Here is a 21,269-nt window from a genome sequence, read left to right as displayed (position 1 = left end):
TCTGTGGGATGCTAGCGCAGGCGAGGATTGATTCACCCGAAAGCCGTGAATCCCAAACGATAACTGACTTTTATTTTCTCTTCTCTCGGAGAGAGAGTACAGTACACTCCTGAGAGAGGGATGCCGGAGCGCCGATGGGGCCAGAGGAGAAGGATGCCTGCGAGCGGGCAGGCTCCGGTTACCGCGGCGCCCGTCGGGGCGCGGCCACGTAATCTAAACACACATCCAGAGCGGCAGCGCGTGGCGCGCTGCTAGCGTGCACCACATCACTCCCTCCCCAGTGAGTTGCCGAACGTGAGTTTTAAAGGTCAAGGCGAACGGGCAGCGCATATTGAGGATCTAGTGGATACAGAGCTAGCAACCGGGCCTGCACGCGGATTGGCTGCTTTCACCATAGGACGCTCTGATGTCATACCATAGCAACGGCGGAACGGCGGTGGGCGCCAGCTGCGCCCGACCGCGCCGCTGTTTCGTACGCCGATTTTTTCTGCGCGCTGTGATGGCGGCGGGGGTACTGGTACATTTGAAGCTTTGAAGGTCTCGTCTGGCTGTGCTGCTGTGTTGTCTTCTCTGGTGTTGTGTGATGATATACGCCGCGCTGTGTAAACATATACGCGGTGTAGGCATTACGCCAAAGTGGCTGCATATGTAAGTAATCGCGCGCGAGCCTGCACGGCCCACTGCTTTGCTCGCGCATATCGCGTACGTGGGATGCCGAATCAAGTGAAAGAAGAGTTCTTCGTGGCCGTGAAAAAAAATGAAGCCTGTGGCAGACAGGGCGGCGAAGAATGTGAACCATCGATCGTGGACTCAGCCCAACAGTACGATGCGTGGTGCAAAAGGTATGTGAAAGTGTTTAGTAATTAAGCGACAATAAGCCTACATTTCCTGCTCGCGCTGTTACGGAGGCCCAAATATTTTTGTTTTGTTCTTGTGTTCGGTTGCTACGCAAGGTAGCGGTGTTATTTCCCATCAGTCTTATATCCCCTCTGCGCTCGTCCCCATATATAACGTTAATTTCGTGACTGCATTTTCTTAACGTGTTCTTATACTTTGCTTTTGTCACCTCGTAATTCTGCACGAGCATGGTGATGCTGCGATCTGTTGCGCTTTACGTCGTAAGAAAGGTCTGTCTAGTAGGGGACTCCTCAATTTTGTTGCTTGGTGCATTCGCCGTAACACCAGTGTCCTACCGAAAAAGCATGTTTGATTGTGACGGGTACAGCTGTGCGAAGAACAGCCAGTGCCAGCAGTGTTTGTAAACTCGGGCGTTTCTTGCTTCCAGAGACAGCAAAGGATATATTTAGCATAAGGGGTGAGAGGTGTCGTATGCAACCACAAAATGCTGCTTACGTAGTTCAGGCGGGCTGAAAATAAAATAATAAAAGAAAGCAAACCTAATTTCATACAGCTTCCTAACATCTATTTGCCGGCACAAAGGAGTGTTCGTCGTCACAGAAAACTTGCCTGCTTGCCTGCCAAAGTTGCCTGCTTGCAATACTGTAATAAAATGTAGTGAGCCATTATGGCTGTGTGGTAACTTAGAACTACTATAGTCTACTGCTTACATACTAGGCAGCACTGGAAGCTATGCAGGTAGTACATCATTGAAATCTTATTACATATGGTTTGCAGTGTATTTCTTTTTAGCACAATAGTTTATATGCAATAACTGCTTCATATTTTTAAAGTACTTCTGGACAAGAAGTTCAACTACCTATTGCTGCCCAACAATGCACGAACGATAGCTGAGGTACTAAGCTTCAGTCACAGGCAAAAGCGGTGCACTGCCACTGCCGGCTGCATTACCGTGTTACTCCACTCACGTGAAGTTAGTGTATGGCCGAGCCTTATTCATTAGTGAGCTACATGCTGCCCTCCTCTCAAGCCCTGCTTTCCCCGTGATCTTTCTTCGTGCAGCACACCCTGCCTTCTTGAGATTGAAATCATTAGCTGGTCTACGTCTGGTTTATTTGAACAGAGTTTCCACGCCATTGCCAACTCGGCTTTTTTTCGTTACTGTAGGGATAGATAGGGCTGCAGCAGATTACCTGCACTCTCCTACCAAAGTGCCCCACGTTTACATTCATTGCATTTGTTTTTATGTTAAAATGCATGCACATCACCTCAGAAAATTGAGCTATTTGACTGAGATTCAACACGAAAGAAGGTGAGGCATGCAGGCACAGGCAAGAAAAAAGAACCAGGCAATGAAAATGGAACCGGAAAGGCACACTGTGCCCTTTTAGTGAGCAACCATTCCGAGAAAATAGAGGAGGGTTGAAATTTTCCGAATAAAGGCCTCAGAGTTGTGTAGTACATTTTCTAGACATTGCCTTAGCATTACAGGATAACCATGTGCGCTGGCAGTACTCCCCAGGATCTTCAAAACTGTTGCAAAACTTTTCGTAGAAGCATTGTAATGTTGTAGAAAGTAGAATTGCCATGTCATACCTTAGGTCCTCAATTACCAAATTGTGTGTGCACAAAGTGAACACCAGCCTTAATGTCCAGATTGCACTCTTGTGTTATTAGTAGGAAGTTATGCTTACAATGACGGGCAGGCAGAAAGTAAGGTTAACAGTTGATATTAAGAAGTTTGCATGGATAATGGGGCTGCGCCTGACACAGGACCAAGTTGATTAGCGAAATATAGAAGAAGCCTTCGGGTGTAGTCAGGCTGTTGATGATGCTTCCGATGAAAGAGATCAGACCCGGACATCCGGCTTATTTGCTGGTATGGTAGCAATTCAGCAAGCCTGTGCCTGTGGCCACTGCATATGCTCTTTGCACCCTCAGTGATCTTTATTTGTAATGAACTTCCATGGCCAGTAAAATACAGATGAAGACAAGAAATACAACACATTGAGCAGGTCTTCATAGATAATCAAACTAAGTGCTCATCACAGCAGAGACAAATGTGAGTCAGGTGCACACAGTGGTGAAAACATGGGATATCTGGAAAAAAGTTTTATGTTCAAAGGATGGCTAGAAGCTTCGCTATTGCATTCATGAATGAAGGAACACTTCTGCATAACAGCCTCATCAGGCAGGAACATTCCCACAGTGTGCTGTTCGGGAAAAGAACGGTTTTTGAAAAGCAGTTGCCCTGCTTGAAAATTCTCACACCTTCTTGCTATGGTCCGGACTGTGTTATTTGTGGGTTCATGGGTTCGATATATTTGTCTTTATTTATCCCTAGCTTATCGTGAAGAAGCTGATTGAATAGTCAGAACCATGCTGTGTGACAGCGTGATTACATAATGGTACATAATGATAAAGTTTTCATGTTAAAATTATAACATAGAAGACTTGCATTTCATCTGCATTTGCTTACTGTTCACAATATACAACTTGAAAGGGATACTGAACATAAATATGAAAAAATTAACAAAATCAATGAAATGTTACTCTGAAGAGTGAACTGTTCTGATAAACATATTTTATTTCGCACATCTTTTGAACAGATGGCTAGTCTTTGGAGGATTGTGAGCATGTGGCAGATGCACACCAGTACGTGTGGAACAGCTCTTCGACGGCAGTGTGCGCTGGTGGTGGACGCAGCAGCAGTAGAGACAGGCAGTTGGTGTGCGCTTTCCTGTCGTGCTACCTCCCCTTCTCCATGTCTCCTTTACGTCCCTTCAGCCTTTCCCACAAAGGCATCGAGATGTGCCCCCACCCAGGAGCCTGGTTGAGAAGCCAGTTTCCGGTAAGTTACACGTCACTTCTAGTTCACAGCGCGGCCGCTAGACATGGCAGTTTGTGAAACAAGCCTTAAATTCATTACTTCCCACTAGTTTCTGCCTGAAAACGAGGTTGTGGCAACCAATTTCAGCACCCAAGCTTTCAATTGGGCTGAAAATCTCGGTGGTGAATGTTCTGTTCCATATCCCTTTAAAGGAGTACTGACACGATTTTGAGACATCGCAAAAGGGACATTTTCCGTTTCCTTGGTATGCAATGTCAACGCTGTCCACACACCGGTGTCGGAGAACACGTATAAAATATTTTAATTTGACATTGAAGTTTTCGTCGCTGAGCATCTGCAAGCCAGCCCCACTGCTATGGACATTATCCCGACGAGTCAAGACAGTTCCCCCGAGTTTGCGAGTTCTGCGTCCTGCATGCAGCCTAAATCGCAGACACTGTCAGGGTCACTGGACGACAGTTCACTCATCATTGTTTATGTGCACCACGAGCAGATGACGGATTTGCCGTTAGTACGTCGCGAGTTTCTGTATCCCCGTGACGTCATACTGATATGAAACGTCACTGAGAAGCCGCCCCCTTGATATCAAAACCGAAAGTGTCTTTTTAAGGTAGCGGTAATTAAATATATACGATGCATTCCCAGGCACCACAATACTCGTTTTAGGTTTCTCGACACCAGTATATTTATTTAGAGCAACAATCCGAAAATTTTTAAAATTCGTGTCAGTACTCCTTTAAAGGGACACTAAAGGCAAATATTAAGTCGACGTTGATTGTTGAAATAGCGGCCCAGAAACCTCGTAGCGCTGCTTTTGTGCCAAGGAAGTGCTTATTTTGAAATAAAATCACGTTTTTAGTGGTCCGCATCGCGTTAGCGCGCTTCAAATCTCCCGCCTGAAAATACGACTCTCATACGTCACTGCTGCCGTGCCCAACGTTGCCCGCTTTTACTGCGCGGCCGCCGACACTAGTAGCAGCCGAGCGGAAGTAGCGGGACCCACAGTAGCAACAACGGCGCTGCGGCAAAGACTTGCTCGGATGGGCACATTCAAAGCCGTCATCAAGTTGCGGTTGGTCTCGTAATCCTCAGTACGAAAGTGCAGCGAGCACACACGCAGAGGTTTTGACTCTTTAGCACACTGGCGCAATGGCATGACACTAAGCCACTTCGAGCGTAAGGGTTCATTACGCGGCACCCAGTGAAAAGACACACCGGTTTCCTTGCTGCAGCACTGGCGTTATGCACCATTCGGGCATCCGGCAATATCACACGCATGCGGCATTTTGTCGAACTTTCTGTCAGAACGACTTTCACGAGCGCGCAAAACACGCACGGCAGTACGCGATCCCGAAACTACCACTGAGACGGGCGAGGCACAGTTCGGCGAAAACGGAACCTTTGAATCACGCGCGCCGTTCCCCATGGCAACGCCACGGAGGTTTGTTTTCCATGAATCAAGCGGAAACGAACAAACAGCATTTTATTACGTCTTTTGATGCTTGGAATGTTCTTTTTTTACTGCTGCTAGTTTGATTACTAGTGATTTATTGTAGGCCGACTTCCCTACGTCATCGGGATCACTTCTAAAATGTCCCACTCGTGGCGCTCATCATGTGATACATTTAGCTTAATTTCTCGGTAAGTAGGGCACTGCTGTTGATAATATTGCCGTTTTAGAAGTTGTCATACATTGGGCTTTCACTCTGACATAAATTGTTATTTGCCTTTAGTGTCCCTTTAAGGAGGGCACGGGGTAAGCCCTATACGTCCCATGCATTTTTTACCATACTGAGGAACCGCATTCTTAGTAACTAAAAGGAATGTTGACATAATACCATACTGAGGAACCGCATTCTTAGTAACTAAAAGGAATGTTGACATAATACAAACGTCATTTTTCTTCCAAATTTGCGCTCTTTTAACTCTACCAGGTTCATTAAAATCTGACTAATAATACAATTTGGTGAATTTTTACCACTAAGACCTAAACTTTGGGTTAATTTGAATCTTTCAAAATTTATAACACAAACTGTAAAGTGCATAATTTAATTCTGCGGCAGTAGGGTAGTTTGTATCCTTATGCAAAATACAAGAAAAAATATTTAACTGGTTATTTTGTAATAATGATATTTAAAGTAAGAAAGCAGCTGAAAAGCGAACATCTTTTGCCACAAACACCATTCAACATTTTTATTTAGTAGCTGCAAGCTTGGTAATCATTGCCAAAGTCATTTCTTCACTCTCGAGCCTGCCGTCTTGCTTGCCTTGCTCCTTTTGTGAGCGGTTGTGGAGCTTTATCCGCAATGTGTCGTAGGTTATGGTCAACTTTTGTCGGCAAATTGACTGCATTTTGGCCAGGCCTTCCACCCTAATAATTTCAGAATTTTGGCACGTGCGATACTGCCATTATTAAATGAAAGCAGTCTGTGATGCAATTCCAATTTGCTCAATGCTTTCACAGCACAGTTTGCAGGCGTGATTCTGTCTAATTGCATCACAAATAATATTCACATCCATTAGACTAGGGGTTCTCAAACTTTCTGGCCTTGGGGAACCCCAGTGGCTTTTCCAGAGTGCCGCGGAATCTCTTAACCTTTTCTTGAGCATGAAGACAATCGAAACTGTTGGGGGGGGGGGGGGGGGTACGCACGCAAGCACAGTGTCCCTGTTGGCCTGTTCTCCTTTCTTTAATATCGAGGCCATCGCCATTAATGTAGAACTCCTGATAATACATAGACTTGCAATTAGCCCCTGTGCCGCTCCACGAGTCACGTAAAACGTCTGCCGACCATACACTACATGCTTCAGGCACCGTGCAGCGTAAGCAATCTGTTCACGCAAACGAAGCGCCGGGCGTACAGAGGCCTGTTTTATTTTTTGCAAAAACATAAAAGGAGGCATGCCAGTCACACAGTGAAACAGCCGTCGACCGATACGTCGGTTGTAAATGCCTGAATGCTCATGTGGCCCATGAAGCGACGCCTCTTACGCGTATTAAAGCGCTCGTTGCACGGTTTGATTACAAAACCAACATGGATCAGTGGCAAATCACCATGTGTGAAAACTATGCCATGTGAACACACCATGCCATGCCAACACACCATGAGCCACGAACAAAGCGCCGAGGTGCCCGTTAACGTCGTTTGAACTGGTTTGAACGCTCACGAGCATGAATTAACAGCGCTGCGCACATTCTGTCACCATGCGTCTGCAAATCGTGCAAGTTTTGTGGCGCTCATTAGACGAAGAGTCCTTTAGTGCTGCTACCATGTGGGTCTCGCTACCTGCAGACACCCAATGTGCGCATTGGGCGTGCGATGGTTTCGTTAAATGCAGTATGCAACACAAATTCGCTTGTCTAAAGAAATAAATTAGTTGCTAATGCAGGTCAAACAGGAGCGGGTTGCATTTGTTCTGGCCGCTCGCAGAACCTTAAGATGTCCTTCCTGAAACCCAGTTTGAGAACCCATGCATTAGAGCATACCCGTTGTCACACTGCAGGCGATTTGCCCCGAAAGGCTGAGAGATTTGACGATTAAGAGCTTGCTCGTTCAGTAAGTGGCACTTCAGCATAGAGCACTGCACGGGCCCGGGCCGGCCGGGTAAGGGATTGTTGGATCGGGCCCGTGATGTACGGGCTTGGGTCGGCTCGGGCCTGAGCCAGGCCCGTATTAGGCCCGGGTCTCATACGTATCTGTATAATCACGCTCCGGGCACCCGACACATCACGTTCGACGGGGAGCGCTAAAGAGGCCGCCGGCTGGTTCACTTCGGCGCTCAATAGACAGTTGTTTTGGAAGCCCTTAGTCCGGTCTTGCTTTAAGGCATAACATTTTTAAAGATCGAAGGCGGTCACACGAAGACGACAAGACAGCCATCTTCAGGGAACAGCGAAGACGGTGGCTCGCTCGCCAACGGGTGTTCCTCGCTTGACAGATATATGGCACTGCGGTGGCGGTGACTCGGGGAAAAAGGGTGGGACAAAGAACGTTCTTGTTTTGAACACGAAAACGTAGTGTAAGTTGGGTGCAGTTGCCTGCCGAGGAGTCAACACGACAGCTTTGATTTATGTAACGCTGCCCAGCATGGTGTATTCCTACCAGAAGCAGATAGAGCACGTTTTCTTTTTTTTTTCATTGCATTGTGCAATAGACGAAGTTTGCAGACTTGCTACTTTTACTCAACAGCCCTAGCTCGTATGCAATTGATGTAGAACTTAAACTAAAAATGTATGCCATGTTTTTTTTTTTTTTTCACTTTATGGAGGTATTATATTTTGTAGTCGTTCTTGAAATGCAAAAATAAGATTGCGTGGTTAGCACTGCGTGCATACATGAAACAGCCAGCTATGTCTCCAATTATATTTTATATTTCCCTGCAATTATTTCGCAAGAGTGTTACGGGCGTAATTAACCGAAAGTATACACAGTACCAGTAAAAGTCGTGACACTGAAAGAAGTTCCTAAACAATCTCTAGAAAATATCTTGTGTGCGGCAGGTATCTTCACAATAACCGATGGTTGCACAGTGCCTCCTTTATGCTCAAGGCATAACTAGCTCAAACGGGCCGGGCCGGGCCCAAACCTTTCGGGCCCGGGCCGGGTACAGGCCACATTTAAGAACACCGGGCCGGCTCGGGCGGGCCGGAGCATGGCGTTTTCGGGCTGGGCTGGGACCGGGCCGGAAAAATCGGCCCGTGCAGTGCTCTACTTCAGCATATCGTTGGTATTTATTCACATTTACAAGATAACTGCATTGCTTGCCATGAAATTTAGACTTCCTTAAAGGAGTACTGACATGAATTTTAAAATTTTTCGGGTTGTTGCTCTAAATGAAAGCACGGATGTCGAGAACCCTAAAAAGAGTGTCGTGGTGCCTGGGGATGCATTACATATATTTTTAATACCGCTTCTTTTAACCAGCAGTTTCGGTTTTGGTTCGAGAGGGCGGCTTCATAGTGCGTGTCAAGTCTGCCCGTGACGTCACAAACAGACTGCAACCCATGAAATATTCACCTGCTGTCCTTTGCTGTCAGCCGAACGTGGTTCGTGATGAGTGAACCGTCGTCCAGTGCATCCGACAGCGATTTCTGTGATTTAGGCTGCATGCAGAACCCAGATTTCGCAAACCAAGTGAGCTGACTTGAAACGTCATAGGGCTCTCCATGCGGTGAAGCTGCCTTGCAGATGCTGGGAGATGAAAACTTTAAAATCAAACTTAAATATTTATACGTGTTTCGCGGATGCGCTGTGGGGAGAGCGTTAACACTACATGCCAAGGAAACCAAAAACGTCCCGTTTTGCTGCACTTCAAAATCGTGTCAGTACTCCTTTAAAGCCTTCTTTACCTTCAGCATCTCAACTTATTGACAGACACGACAATGACCAATGACCCTAGGAGCTGAAAGTGTATGCACAGACGTGCTTCGAAGAAAAAAGTGCGAATAAATAGGTGCACAGCGTCTCCGGACTGCCTTAGAAGTTACCCGATAATTTCTTATAAACAGCTGACTCTAGACAACCATTTTGGCTTTGGTACACGAAGCTTTTTGTAGTAAATGGACTGTAAGCATGGATTGCATATGAGGGGCTTATCTTGGGATGAATGTTCACTCACTACTTGCTTTCGGAAAAACTGCTTTTCAGCCACAAAAAGACTTTTTAAGATAAACATGAATATGACAAAGGTATACACTTTTCGGATTGCGAGGGAAAAAAGGTGATTATGTTTTAAATTTGCCTTACCCTGTGTCTTAAGCTTTTGGCACAGACTGCTGTGCCGCATGGCACATGAGAAAACTCCATACAGAAATGTACAGAAATGACTCCTGTACCGTATGGAAGTGAAGTCATAAATAATCACACACCAGTTGGTTGCTGGTTTGGCGTGCAGTTTAATTAGTTAAAGTAGCATGGGACTTTGTAGGTCTTACAAGAACAGAAATCTGGGCGAGTTTGTAAGAATGCATATTAGAGCAGGTAGCACAAAAACATCCACGCATATCCACGAAGTGAATGATGAAGAGTGGGGCGAAGCTTGGATTGTTCAGTAACCGTGAATCTCCCGTGATATTGCCCACTCTTCACCATGTAAATGAGTGACAACAGGTGTGTAGAGTATATACATTTTATCGGTCATAATTCGTATGTCGTGTTGAGTGCTGGATTCCGTCTTCCTTTCATTATCACCGCTTTATGATCCGTGAAATGTAGAGCCAGTGGTTCTTCAATTGGATCCAAGCTGGAGTTGGCAAAGACAAGGTCTATGCACATCTCACTGATGGTTGTTGGCTGTTTACAGTCATACAAATGCATCGTAGAGCGTATCGAGACGTCATGTACTGCACAAGCCAGTCGTCGGTGATGTCAACGTTAAAGTCACCGACTAGCACGAAGGGGTTGTTCTTGTACTTTGTTTTATAATCGCTCATTGCTAGATCGATGTACTTTTCTACGTTGCCTCGGGAGAGATTCGGAAACAGGTATACTGTCATGACGATGGTTCCGTTAGATAGCTTTATTGCAGCGTGTTCTCTGTTGTGAGAGAGCGTGCACCGCAGCGCCCTCTCGTGTATTTTTTTTTCACAGATTTTTTTTTTAATCAGTTTCGATTTTTGTTCAGTTTTCGGTGCACCCTCGTGTATTTTTTTTTTCACAGATGTGTTGTTTTTTCGATTTTTCGATGCGCTCTCTCATGTATTTATTATTTTTTTTTTCAGTTTTAGTTTTGGTTTCGTGTACCATGATGGACGCTGACGGCGGACAACGCCAGGTCTTTAAGGGACACTAAAGGCAAATATTAAGTCGACGTTGATTGTTGAAATAGCAGTCCGGAAACCTCGTAGTGCTACTTTTATGCCAAAGTGCTTATTTTGAAATAAAATCACGTTTTAGTGGTCCACATCACGTTAGCGCACTTCAAATCACCCGCCTGAAATCAGACTTTCATACGTCACTGCTGCCGTGCCCAACGTTGCCCGCCTTTACTGCGCGGCCGCCGATACTAGTCGCCGACGACGCTGCGGCAAAGACTTGCTCGGATGGGCACATTGAAAGCCTTGACCAAGTTGCGGTTGGTCTCGTAATCCTCAGTACGAAAGTGCAGTCAGCACACACGCAGAGTTTTTGACTGTTTAGCACACTGGCACTACGGCATGACACTGAGCCACTTCGAGCGTAAGGGTTCATTCCGCGGCACCCAGTGAAAAGACACATCAGTTTCCATGCTGCAGCACTGGCGTTGTGCACCATTCGGGCATCCGGCAACATCACATGCATGCGGCATTTTGTCGAACTTTCTGTCAGAGCGACTTTCACGAGCGCGCAAAACACACGCGGCAGTACGCGATACCAAAACTACCACCCAAACGAAGCAGGGCACCAGGCAAAGTGCAGTTCGGCGAAAACGGAACCTTTGAACCACGCGCGCCGTTCCCCATGGCAACGCCACAGAGGTTCTTTTTTCCATGAATCAAACAGAAACGAACAAACAGCATTTTATTACGTCTTTTGATGCACGGAAGGTTCTTTTTTTATTGCTGCTAGTTTGATTACTAGTGATTTATTGTAGGCAGACTTCCATACGTCATCGGGATCACTTCGAAAATGTCCCACTCGTGTCGTTCATCATGTGATACATTTAGCTAAATTTTTGGTAAGTAGGGCACTGGTGTTGATAATATTGCCGTTTTAGACCTTGTCATACATTGAGCTTTCACTCTGACATAAATTGTTATTTGCCTTTAGTGTCCCTTTAAGGAGCTTCGCCCCTAAAATACGAAGACACAAGTGAGGAACATATTCAGATAGCACTCATCTCGTGTATATGTTCCTCGTTTGTGTCTTCGTATTTTTGCGCTACCTGCTCTAATTTGCAGGTCTGTTCAGTTATTCTGATTGTAGGTTTCTTCAAACACAGCAGTGTGCGAGAAACTCAGAAATTGTAAAGCTTGAGTACAATTGTGCAAGCAGAACACAACAATAGAAAAAAAATCACAGTTTCACCTCAAGGGCAAAGCAATGAATGCGATAGCAAGAAATTGTAATGTCACGTGAAGAACGGCAAGCAGATAGAAACTTCCTGTGCGCTGCTCAAGCTCAAAGGACGCTGGAAAAGAAAACGCACAAGGCGAGTGCAAACTAACAACTGTCACAGCTCGACACTTGCAGTGCGCTGCTCAAACACAAAGAAGGACGCATGAAAAGAATGCGCAGGTATACACAGGACGAGCGCGAACTGTCGCAGTTGTTACTTCAACTAGCCCCTACTTTGGCTCTCCTAGCCAGCGGCTCACTCCTTTCGCAAACATGGCCGCTGCAGCGAGCAGTGACCTTGCGGTCTATAGCTTCAACTATGGACCGCGGCTAACCAAGACTGCACATTACAAGCTGATCACTTCGATGCAACAGAAGAAAACATTTGCAATAAGGTTTAGTTCAGGACATGTCCATTCCGGCTGATTAAGCTCTCTGACCTTCGTCACATCGTGGTTGCATACTCTCAAATGCTTCAGCTAAGCAATGCAGCCCAATAAAAGGAGAGCGAAGGCTGCAAAGGATGCAGAACTCATGGCAGTGCGTGAGGAAGCTCCAATGGCAAAAGAACGCAAACAAGCTTAGCGAGCAGCAACTGTGGCTGCATTGCAGGTACCTTTGGCATTTCACCACAGGGCCGCACATTTCCATCACATCTTTACAGCTAACCCCTTCGGTTGCATTTGCAGTGGGTGTGATCGACTGTGGTTTGGGCTACTAGTGTCTCATTGCTTGGGCCAATGTGATCTATGCCTGACTTGACTAAACGATTACTACTGTGAAGAGGATATTGATGGTTACAGTGTATGCTGTACATCGTGGCCGTCGTGAGTGGACGTTGCACGCCAACAAAGGTGAACAGGCAATTCATACGAAGAAGCACTTGACATACTGCAGGCAGCACTTTTCGCCCAGCCAGAATGAAATAGCCCAATCCTACAAATTTTTCTCACGCAACCAGATGCCAGGGGAGGCAGTCAGAGATATTCCTGTAGCCATTTGGCAATTGGCAGATACCTGCAAACTCAGCAGTTCACTGGATAAGATGCTGCGGGACCGGATAGCTTGCGGCTTGCAAAATAACTTAGTACGTCGTCAGAAATGGTAGAAGAAAACATGAAGATGATGAGGCCTTCACCTGAATTAGAGGAAGGTGTAACACGTGTTGAGAAACATAAATGCACAATGGGTGACCAGACCATGTTTCAGGCGTGGAAAAACGGGGCACGACTCTAGGACATGCGGGTTCACTTGGCAAAATGTCTACCAGTGCCAGCAGCGTGGTCATGTTCGCAAGATGTGTCCCCAGACAAACATTTGCTATGCTGGGTTTAATAAAATATTTGTTGGGCGCAACTGAGACAAGCAAGGAAAAAGAGAAGATAGGATAGGGCGCCAGACTATCAACTAGTTTATTTTTCTCACATCACCAAAATGTATATATGCTTCCAGATATGCGCACAAAGAGGGGGCGCAGCACAAGCGACTGTCACATCACAACACTATCTAAAAAAAATATGCTGGGGTTTGACATCGCAAAACCATGTTATGATTATGAGGGACGACGCTGTAGTGGAGGGCTCCGGAAAATTTCGACCACCTGGGGTTCTTAACATACACCTAAATCTCCCAGACAAACAGAGAGCAGAACAAGAGAACACTTAACATGGCCACACCACCAAATTAATTCCATGCATTTGTCAGTGGGAAACTGCAATGATGTGGAATCAGATGCGCTGCACCTCGTTCAAACGGCAAAATAAGTTAGTTGGAAACGTTTATGAAACATTTCGTATATATAGATATATATATTATATATATATAAAGACCGGTAGAATCAGTTTTTCCAATGCTCGTCGTCACGTGAAATCCCTTCACCACCGAGGGCCAGGCGCTCGTGCTACTTCTCCAACTTCTCTACTGGGGCTGCTAGTCCCTCAGCTAACTTTCATGCTGCAGCCTCCTCGATTTAGCCCTTTGCCGGAGCTAATCGCAGAGGCCATATGCTGCCGTTCATAAGCATTGGATCATATGTCATATGAAGGCGGCACCACTGTTCTGCTCAGTACAAATGAAGGTGTATGAGCCATTTTAGATTAGAAAAGATTACAATTTAAAAAAAAAAGTGTACTGTATTTCAACACTGATATAGTGACCATTAACTGTGTGCACCAGTAAAAGGTCACATGATCACCATCATATTATGCCTCACTACTTTGCCCCGTGAGTCACCAAAAGTGACTTCAGTGAAGAAATAGAAATGTATATCCGCATGTAATGAGCTTATTGAGTTAAATGAGATAATTGAGCTGATGAGTCTAATTGAAGTTCTGAGAGGGTGTCCATCCCTTTAATACAGTCTGGTTAGAAAAATATGGCACTATGATGTTCTGACAGTTTACAAACACAAAGGTGGCAAGAGAGAGATAGAAGAATACATAAACAACAACTTGAACTACATTCAAGTCGATCAGTCGTTTTTACTGATATTGGCAAGCATTGAAAAAGTACAAACAGGAATTAGCATTAATTTTAACAATAACAGGTAAGCCACTAACAGCACGAAATACTTTGGTGTTTAGATTTGAAGCAAGGAAGTTCCCTTGAAACGGATGCAAAACTACCACGCTTTGCACAACTTGTCAGAAAAAGCACCATGGAAGTAAGAAAGAGCAAGATTGCTATGACTCCTTTAATTGGTTACTTTTACTCCAATAATTAGTAGCATAATAGCACACGAGCAGCTATTATGACGTAGCAGGATTTTAAGGCTTAGTATATGGGGATCAGATGACCTTGTTGCACCAGTACAGTGTGTCGAGTATAGTTTGCTGTGACACAAACTAAGTCTGCTGTAAAACCTGAAGTACAATGTATGAATGGGAACGGTAACCACTTGAACTAGGTCACAGTTGAGCTTGACGTAAACAATGTTTGGTAACATCATCTTTTAAATGTTTTTACATTCATAAAATGGCATGTGCCCTTGAGATTTTCGTAGGTTGTCAGAGAAAAATAAAGCTGTGAACCCAGCAGTATAATTCATTGCATAGGCATTAATGCCCAAGAACATGTCAGTTTTGACGCTTGGTTAACAAGAATGTTCTAGTGGAGGTCAAGCCCTTTCGAAAACTTAATTACGCTATCATAAGAGTGGTTTACTGCGCAAGATAGCTTTCTTTGTGCGTGTGTGGACAGCGCAAAACAAACTAAGCCTGAAGGAAGGAAGACGCACACAACGCCGATACTAGCTCTTTTTTTTTTTTCTTCTTCAAACGAAACCATAAACATAACTACACAGCAACCACCCGTCCTCTAAATGCGACGCAGCGTCACAATTTTCTTCAAATCATTGTCAATATCACTAAGATCTGCTTAGATATTCCTGACCCGCTTCGAAAAATTGCGCCGTTTGGGAATCCGGATTCGATTGAATGTCCCCTACCGGTAAATTACACATTGTGACCGCTTTTTTTTTTTTTTTTTTTCGCGTGAGAAACAAACCGGTTCGCTTGTCAAGCGGCCCTTAATGAAAACTCCGAACAGCAGAAGTGACCCAACAGCGATGCAACGACTGGTATAATAATGAACTGCGTCGTTCACAAATGTAGTACATACAATGTTCACGTACTCACGCTGTCGACGTCGACGCTGCGCAGGATACACCAAGGCGAGCGTAGTTATTCGAATACGTTGGCAGTTGCATAGCATAGTCCTCAATAATATATGGCACGAATGTATAAAGAAAAGCACGCGATTTACTAAATACGATCAAAAATGCCGCTCGGTCCTCAAGCCACACGCAGGAGAGGGGCGTGGGACAAATAGACGTCGACATAGGCACGTTACACTGACCAGAGGGAGCTGCGTTTGCTCGCACTGGCCCGTCCCAAGTTCGCTGGCATTGGTCGTAGGGGCACGCAGAAAACAGACGCGCGGAACGCGTCCCCCGGTATCCCGGCCGCAGTCCGCCCACTCATTCAGAGAGGGAGACGCGCACATCGCGTTCCATTTTGAGCAACCCCGTCTCATTATTGCGTTTTTTGTCCGCTAGGTTTTGCGTTCTGGCGTTGCAGTCGCACTGGAAAACTCGACTGTACGGTGCCTATAGCGTCGGTCTAGTGCGGCGACGACCGTCTGTGTTATTTGTTGCTAGACTTGGCGAACGTAAGTCACCAAAAATGACGAACGCACTTCTTCCTCTTTTTCTTTGTCCTTGTTTGGGTCGTGTGTGTTGGCTTTTTGCGTTTGTTAATCAACAAAAGTGAGCTCACTGGCCTTTTTTCTGCTTCGTTCATTCACAGCCCTGTAAAAATTATATAAAATCCCCCTCTTGTTGCGACGGCTCTGCACGTTGCCGATCTCGAAGGCCAGCATTCGTATTGGAGATAGCCAGCTTTGCTGGTTTGTTGCAAAAACCAGGTTGGCATAAATAAAAAGTCCCCTGTTTCAAATTTCAGGAGAACATAGCCTAGCACATACGACTCTTTTCACGGCGGTCAAACGAAAATCCAAGTTGCTATGCCAAACTGGTTTGCTTTTCGCGCATTTTGCTAACTTTGTGGAGGGAGGGAGAAAGTGCTGTTCTGTTTACTTGTACCTTTTTTTTTGTGTTTATATGCCCTTCTCACTTGTGTTTTGCACCTTGTTCGAACTTTAAATGAGAGCTTATTTTGTGTTGAAAATATTTTTGAGACCACTGCTGTTTTTCAGTTTAGCGAGAAAAAATCATTTGGTCCACATTGAGACGCAATTTACATCACGTGCCCTAATTAAAAATCAACTTTATACCTCAATCGAAAGCAAATAAATAGTTCCTTCTCATACTGCAAGTTTTATCATTACAATTTTTGTTTTAAGAAAGAAATAATTTTTTAAGATCCCCACTGACGGCTATCTTCCCATTTGGTTATACGGCAGCTTCCTCATTAAAGTTCCCCATAGACGTTGATGGGGAAATTCAAAAATTATTTTCTTCCTTAAAACAAAAATTGTAATGATAAAACTTGCCATATAAGAACTATTTCTTTGCTTTCGATTGAGGTATAAAGATGAATTTTAATTAGAGCACCACATGGTGTAAATTGCTTTTCAGTGTGGACCAAAATGATGATTTTCCTCAAGTTTGCGATTTTTTCTCGCAAACTTGAAAAGCAGCAGTGGTCTGAATAATATTTTCAATGCAAAATATACCTTTTTGTAGAGTAAGTATTCATTATTCAGATATTCATACATAGCGCAATATTACACAGGAAAAAATGCAAACACAGGACATTTTGCAAATTTCTGGAGGCGTTTGTGGCAGAAAAAATTGCACTAATATTATTGAGCTTCGAACACCTTACACAAACACCTTTGCTTAGTAAGAAAAACAAATTTGGTATTGAAGCAAGCAACGATAACTCAATATAATTTTTCTGACAAACCACCACTCGGACGACCTTCTGCGAAATTCGGAAGGCTCCCATGTGACCAAAAATTTTTTCTCTCGAAATCTTCTAGCGAATCGCTGTTTTGAATGCAAGAAATCAGCACGTTTTTTTCGAGAACATTTGAGATGGCGCCTGGGACGTTTGGCGTGGAATGACCCTAATAAGAATTATTGTGCGTAGCTCAAATCATGAGCAATATTGCTTGATTCTGGTACTTGCCTGGTTTTTATAGAAAAAAAGATGATTTTATTGTAGTTGGAGCCCTTCTTGGTCTTCACATGACACTTCAAGCAGTTCATAAAAACCAGGTGATCACTACATTCATGATGTAATGCTGGGAAACTGGCAAACTTGCTGCCCAGTGGAAATGGGCATCAATAGGCATAAATTGTAGCCATTCCTAGACTAGGCAAACCGCACCATATCGACAGCATTGTTTTGTGGCATACTTTATGAGCTTGCCCCTGCTTAGCGACTGCAGGATTACATGGAGTAGCAGAATCACTTTTCCACTTTTATATAGAATCTTTTAGCAGAAACATTTTTTCCACTCAGTATGACTTGCAATACGGGAGCGTGTGGCCTCATGAGTTCAAAGATTGCGCATGGGTTCAACGTGTTTTCATTTCAGCAACTAAATGATATTTTCTTATTTGGAATCATCCCCGAGTGCGAGAACAGCATTTAGTTATGGAAATAAGGGCTAGTGGAAGCCATGGCCAGTCTTTGAACTCATGATACCACGCGCTCCCGTGATGCAGTCATATTGAGAGTGACTGTACATCTTCCGCCGCCACTTGTCTTGCTCCAGTTATATATCCAAGCACTTAAGATCCTGATCACGGTAGGCCAAGGGTGGTATGTACCCATGCAGGTGTATCCAGTGCCAAGCGAAAACCTGTGTAAGAGAGATGATGACACCTAGTTGCCATGAATAAGAACAAGAACGCAAGTCAGTATGCAAGGCATACAAACGGGCACTTGCACTAGCTCAATCGAAATATCTTACTGCTCAGCACACTTAAGGACACAGGGTAGGGTAAAAGTTCTTAAAAAATCGAAATTTGGTTTTTTCCTTGTTTGCAATGCTAGGGCCTTCCTTAACAATATGCAGTGCCCCACAAATTTTTGTGCGCTTTGTATGAGCCAAAAGACTGGGTTTTCCAGACCAACTAACGAGCAGCCAAGCCCCTTTTCATCAGATGGTGCACAGCCCGAGCTTTCTGCCTCAAGTGAATTATTTAAACACCGAAACTGGCAGCTGCCCTGAGCTTAGCAGGTTTTAAAAAAAGTATTCCGGCTACCCATCTTTTTGAACACTTGAGGCATTTTGCCGAGTCCACTTGCCTTGTCTGTGTGAGACATGCACGGAGACACGGTTCTGTGCATTTATTTTTAGTTTAGTTGCGCCTTTGTTATTTTGTTGAGACGGCAAAAGATATTCTCGTGTTGACGAATAAAATAAACTGTTCAGAAAGAGCACACAGAAACAAGACCAAGAGCGTGCGAGCACTTCAGCAAGTAAGCTTTGTTTGTCCTCATTACGCGTCGCCGCAAGGACAAATTATCTGTAATGACAATGGCTATGCTCGCAGGAGCTTCTACAAACCGTGAATACGAGTAACTGTGGCACTTGTCGAGAACACAATAGATCGTGTTCTTTGGAATGGAAATCCGCAGAACTGCCACCTTTGAAACCGTTCCAGCTTTCAAAGAGGCCTGCATCGCCCTAAACGTTCTCAAGGTTGTTTGGCACATCACTAAGGCACAACACTGTTATATGGTTGGGTGAGTTTATCAGTTGCATTGACAACTGATAAATGCTTAAATGTTCTTGGATTGGACTTTATTGTACAGAATTATACCTGTCTAGGAATACTTTTGCCTGAATCACTTGTAGTGTACTTTCAACTGCTGTAATGTTCTTTCGCAAGGCTACACTTATACCATAGTATCAGTTTCTGTCTTTATTGTGATGCTACTGGTACACTAAATAAAAATGCTTGATCTTTGCAGGACACCACCTGGAGCAAGGTGTCCAAATTTCTACACGTGTTCCACAAGAATGCAGTGAAAATTTCAACAAAAGATGGGCATGGCACAAAGGAACAGGAAGAATTTTTTTTTTTTGGACAAACAAACTGCTGTTATAAAACCTAAGGCAAAATGGTATCGCCTGCCAACAGAGCCACCAGACACACTTTGCTGCATCTGCCTTTTCAGGATCAATAAAGACTTTCCAGGGCTGTGAAATATTGAATATGTTTGTGATGTTGCTCCGAAAAAATAAACGTCAGTTAAAGTTAGTGCCTGTGTCGTCTCACTTGCCTGTGTCCCTGTATGTTATCTGCGCTATTCCACAATGCTAGTTTCTTTGTTTCATACAACCTGAATGAAAACCAACAGGTAATGAAGCCAAGGTAAGTATAGGGAGTGTTAAGTGTACTATTTCCGTAATAATTACGATAGAAATGTGAAGGAAGTAAAGTGGACGAAATCACAATTTGCAGCTGGCAGGGACTGCACCTGCAACATTTGGATAGTGCATCCATAGGTCAGCAAAAAATGTGGAGCTCACTCAGACTCGCTCATGGAATATATTTTGACCTTAGAGCTCACTCGGACTCGCCAAAATTTTCCTCAACCGGACTCACTCCGACTCAGACTAATTTTTCTCAACCGGACTCACTAGGACTCAAACTCACCTAAATATTACTCACTCGGACTCGGTCAGACTCAGGTTCACAGCTCGATCTGAGTCTGAGTGAGTCGACTCATTAGTCCGTTAGCGTATAACTAGCTTTTTCGATCAGGATGTCAATGCAACCTAAACATCCATATCTCGCATAATCGGTGCTCTATGATACATACTTTGATCTCATACCTTCATATACAAGTTATCAGTGATTGCAATCCAGTAGGTGTATTTTTATTGCAAGATATTAGTCACACGAGCTATTTTAATCAAGTTCCTTTGAAAAATGTTTCAAGGGGGGGGGGTTGTCAAGGGGGGCACGCCTCTGATCAATAAATAATGAGCTGGTGTGTGAACACTAGTGCGTTGAAGTATATGTGAGTAGAAGTGAGTATCAACGGGAGCCATCATAAGGACGATAGTAATGCTGAAATTGAGTAGTTATCATCATAGGTCAGCAAAAAAATTTTGGAGCTCAGTTATATATGTTGTGCTTAGGGCTCACACGGATTCAGACTCGCCAAAATTTTCCTCAACCGGACTCACTCGGATTCTGACTCGCTAATATTTTTCCCAACCGGACTCACTCGACTCACGGCTCAATGCGAGTCTGAGTGAGTCGACTCATGAGTGAGTTTGTCGACCTATGAGTGCATCCAATGCTCCACTAATTGAGCTATGGCAGCGGTCATCCTCCTGTACATTTTATCGGGTATTTATGTGCATGCAAACATCGGAGTATTAGTCAGCGTCGCTCACAGCAATGATGGCGAATGCGGAACATTCTTTTTCCTAGCTGGCATCACGTAGCATGTGCTATGTGACCCCAGCTTGGAAAAAGAAAGAGTGCTGGAAGAAAAAAGAGCACGGGAAGCACTGCTCAAGCAACCACACTTTTAAGTTTTCCAGAACTTAAACTGTGACTTTCTATTATGTTCCTTTTCATTCTGAGTCATGGAATGTGCAATGTGCATGGCACATCTGCAAGCTTCGTCAGGAGGAGGAAAGTCAGCCAGTCGGCATATTGGAAAGAGCAATCAACGTTCTTTCATAAATATTGGTGCAACTCAGTGAAAAGAGTTAGATCCACCTTGTTGGCGGACAATCGAGCATCGGTATCAGTCAATTACGTTTTGTAGCAAGCACCTATTAATGCAGGAAATGCAGTACGTAGTCTTGTCTACTGCTTGCCTGCAATAGTATTGACATTGCTTCCATGAAGTCCTACTTTGAGTCTACGTTTGTTTGTTCCAACTCAAATTGTATACACCTCTCTATACGTCAGCTAGGATTGCAAGGAGCATAAAAAACATGGTTGATCCCCCCGTCATAGGAATCTGTATAACAAGAAAGTAAAATGCGTCTTTACAGAAGTAGTTGAATGTTTACTGTACATT

The 21,269-nt window shown here is 44.4% G+C and overlaps 1 long non-coding RNA gene across 1 annotated transcript; it reads left to right on the top strand.

Annotated features, from left to right (window-relative positions):
- Nucleotides 1-475: 475 nt before the first annotated feature.
- LOC119377093 (uncharacterized) lies at nucleotides 476-19,467 on the top strand. Its single transcript, XR_005180746.2, has 3 exons — nucleotides 476-842; nucleotides 3,468-3,709; nucleotides 19,194-19,467. It is a non-coding gene; the product is annotated as an uncharacterized LOC119377093 (long non-coding RNA).
- Nucleotides 19,468-21,269: the final 1,802 nt, after the last annotated feature.

This window comes from Rhipicephalus sanguineus, unplaced genomic scaffold (assembly GCF_013339695.2).
Source record: "Rhipicephalus sanguineus isolate Rsan-2018 unplaced genomic scaffold, BIME_Rsan_1.4 Seq345, whole genome shotgun sequence".
NCBI classification, from domain to species: Eukaryota; Metazoa; Arthropoda; class Arachnida; order Ixodida; family Ixodidae; genus Rhipicephalus; species Rhipicephalus sanguineus.
The sequence above is the reverse complement of the archived record's forward strand: the minus strand, read 5'-3'. Positions and strand labels throughout refer to the sequence as shown.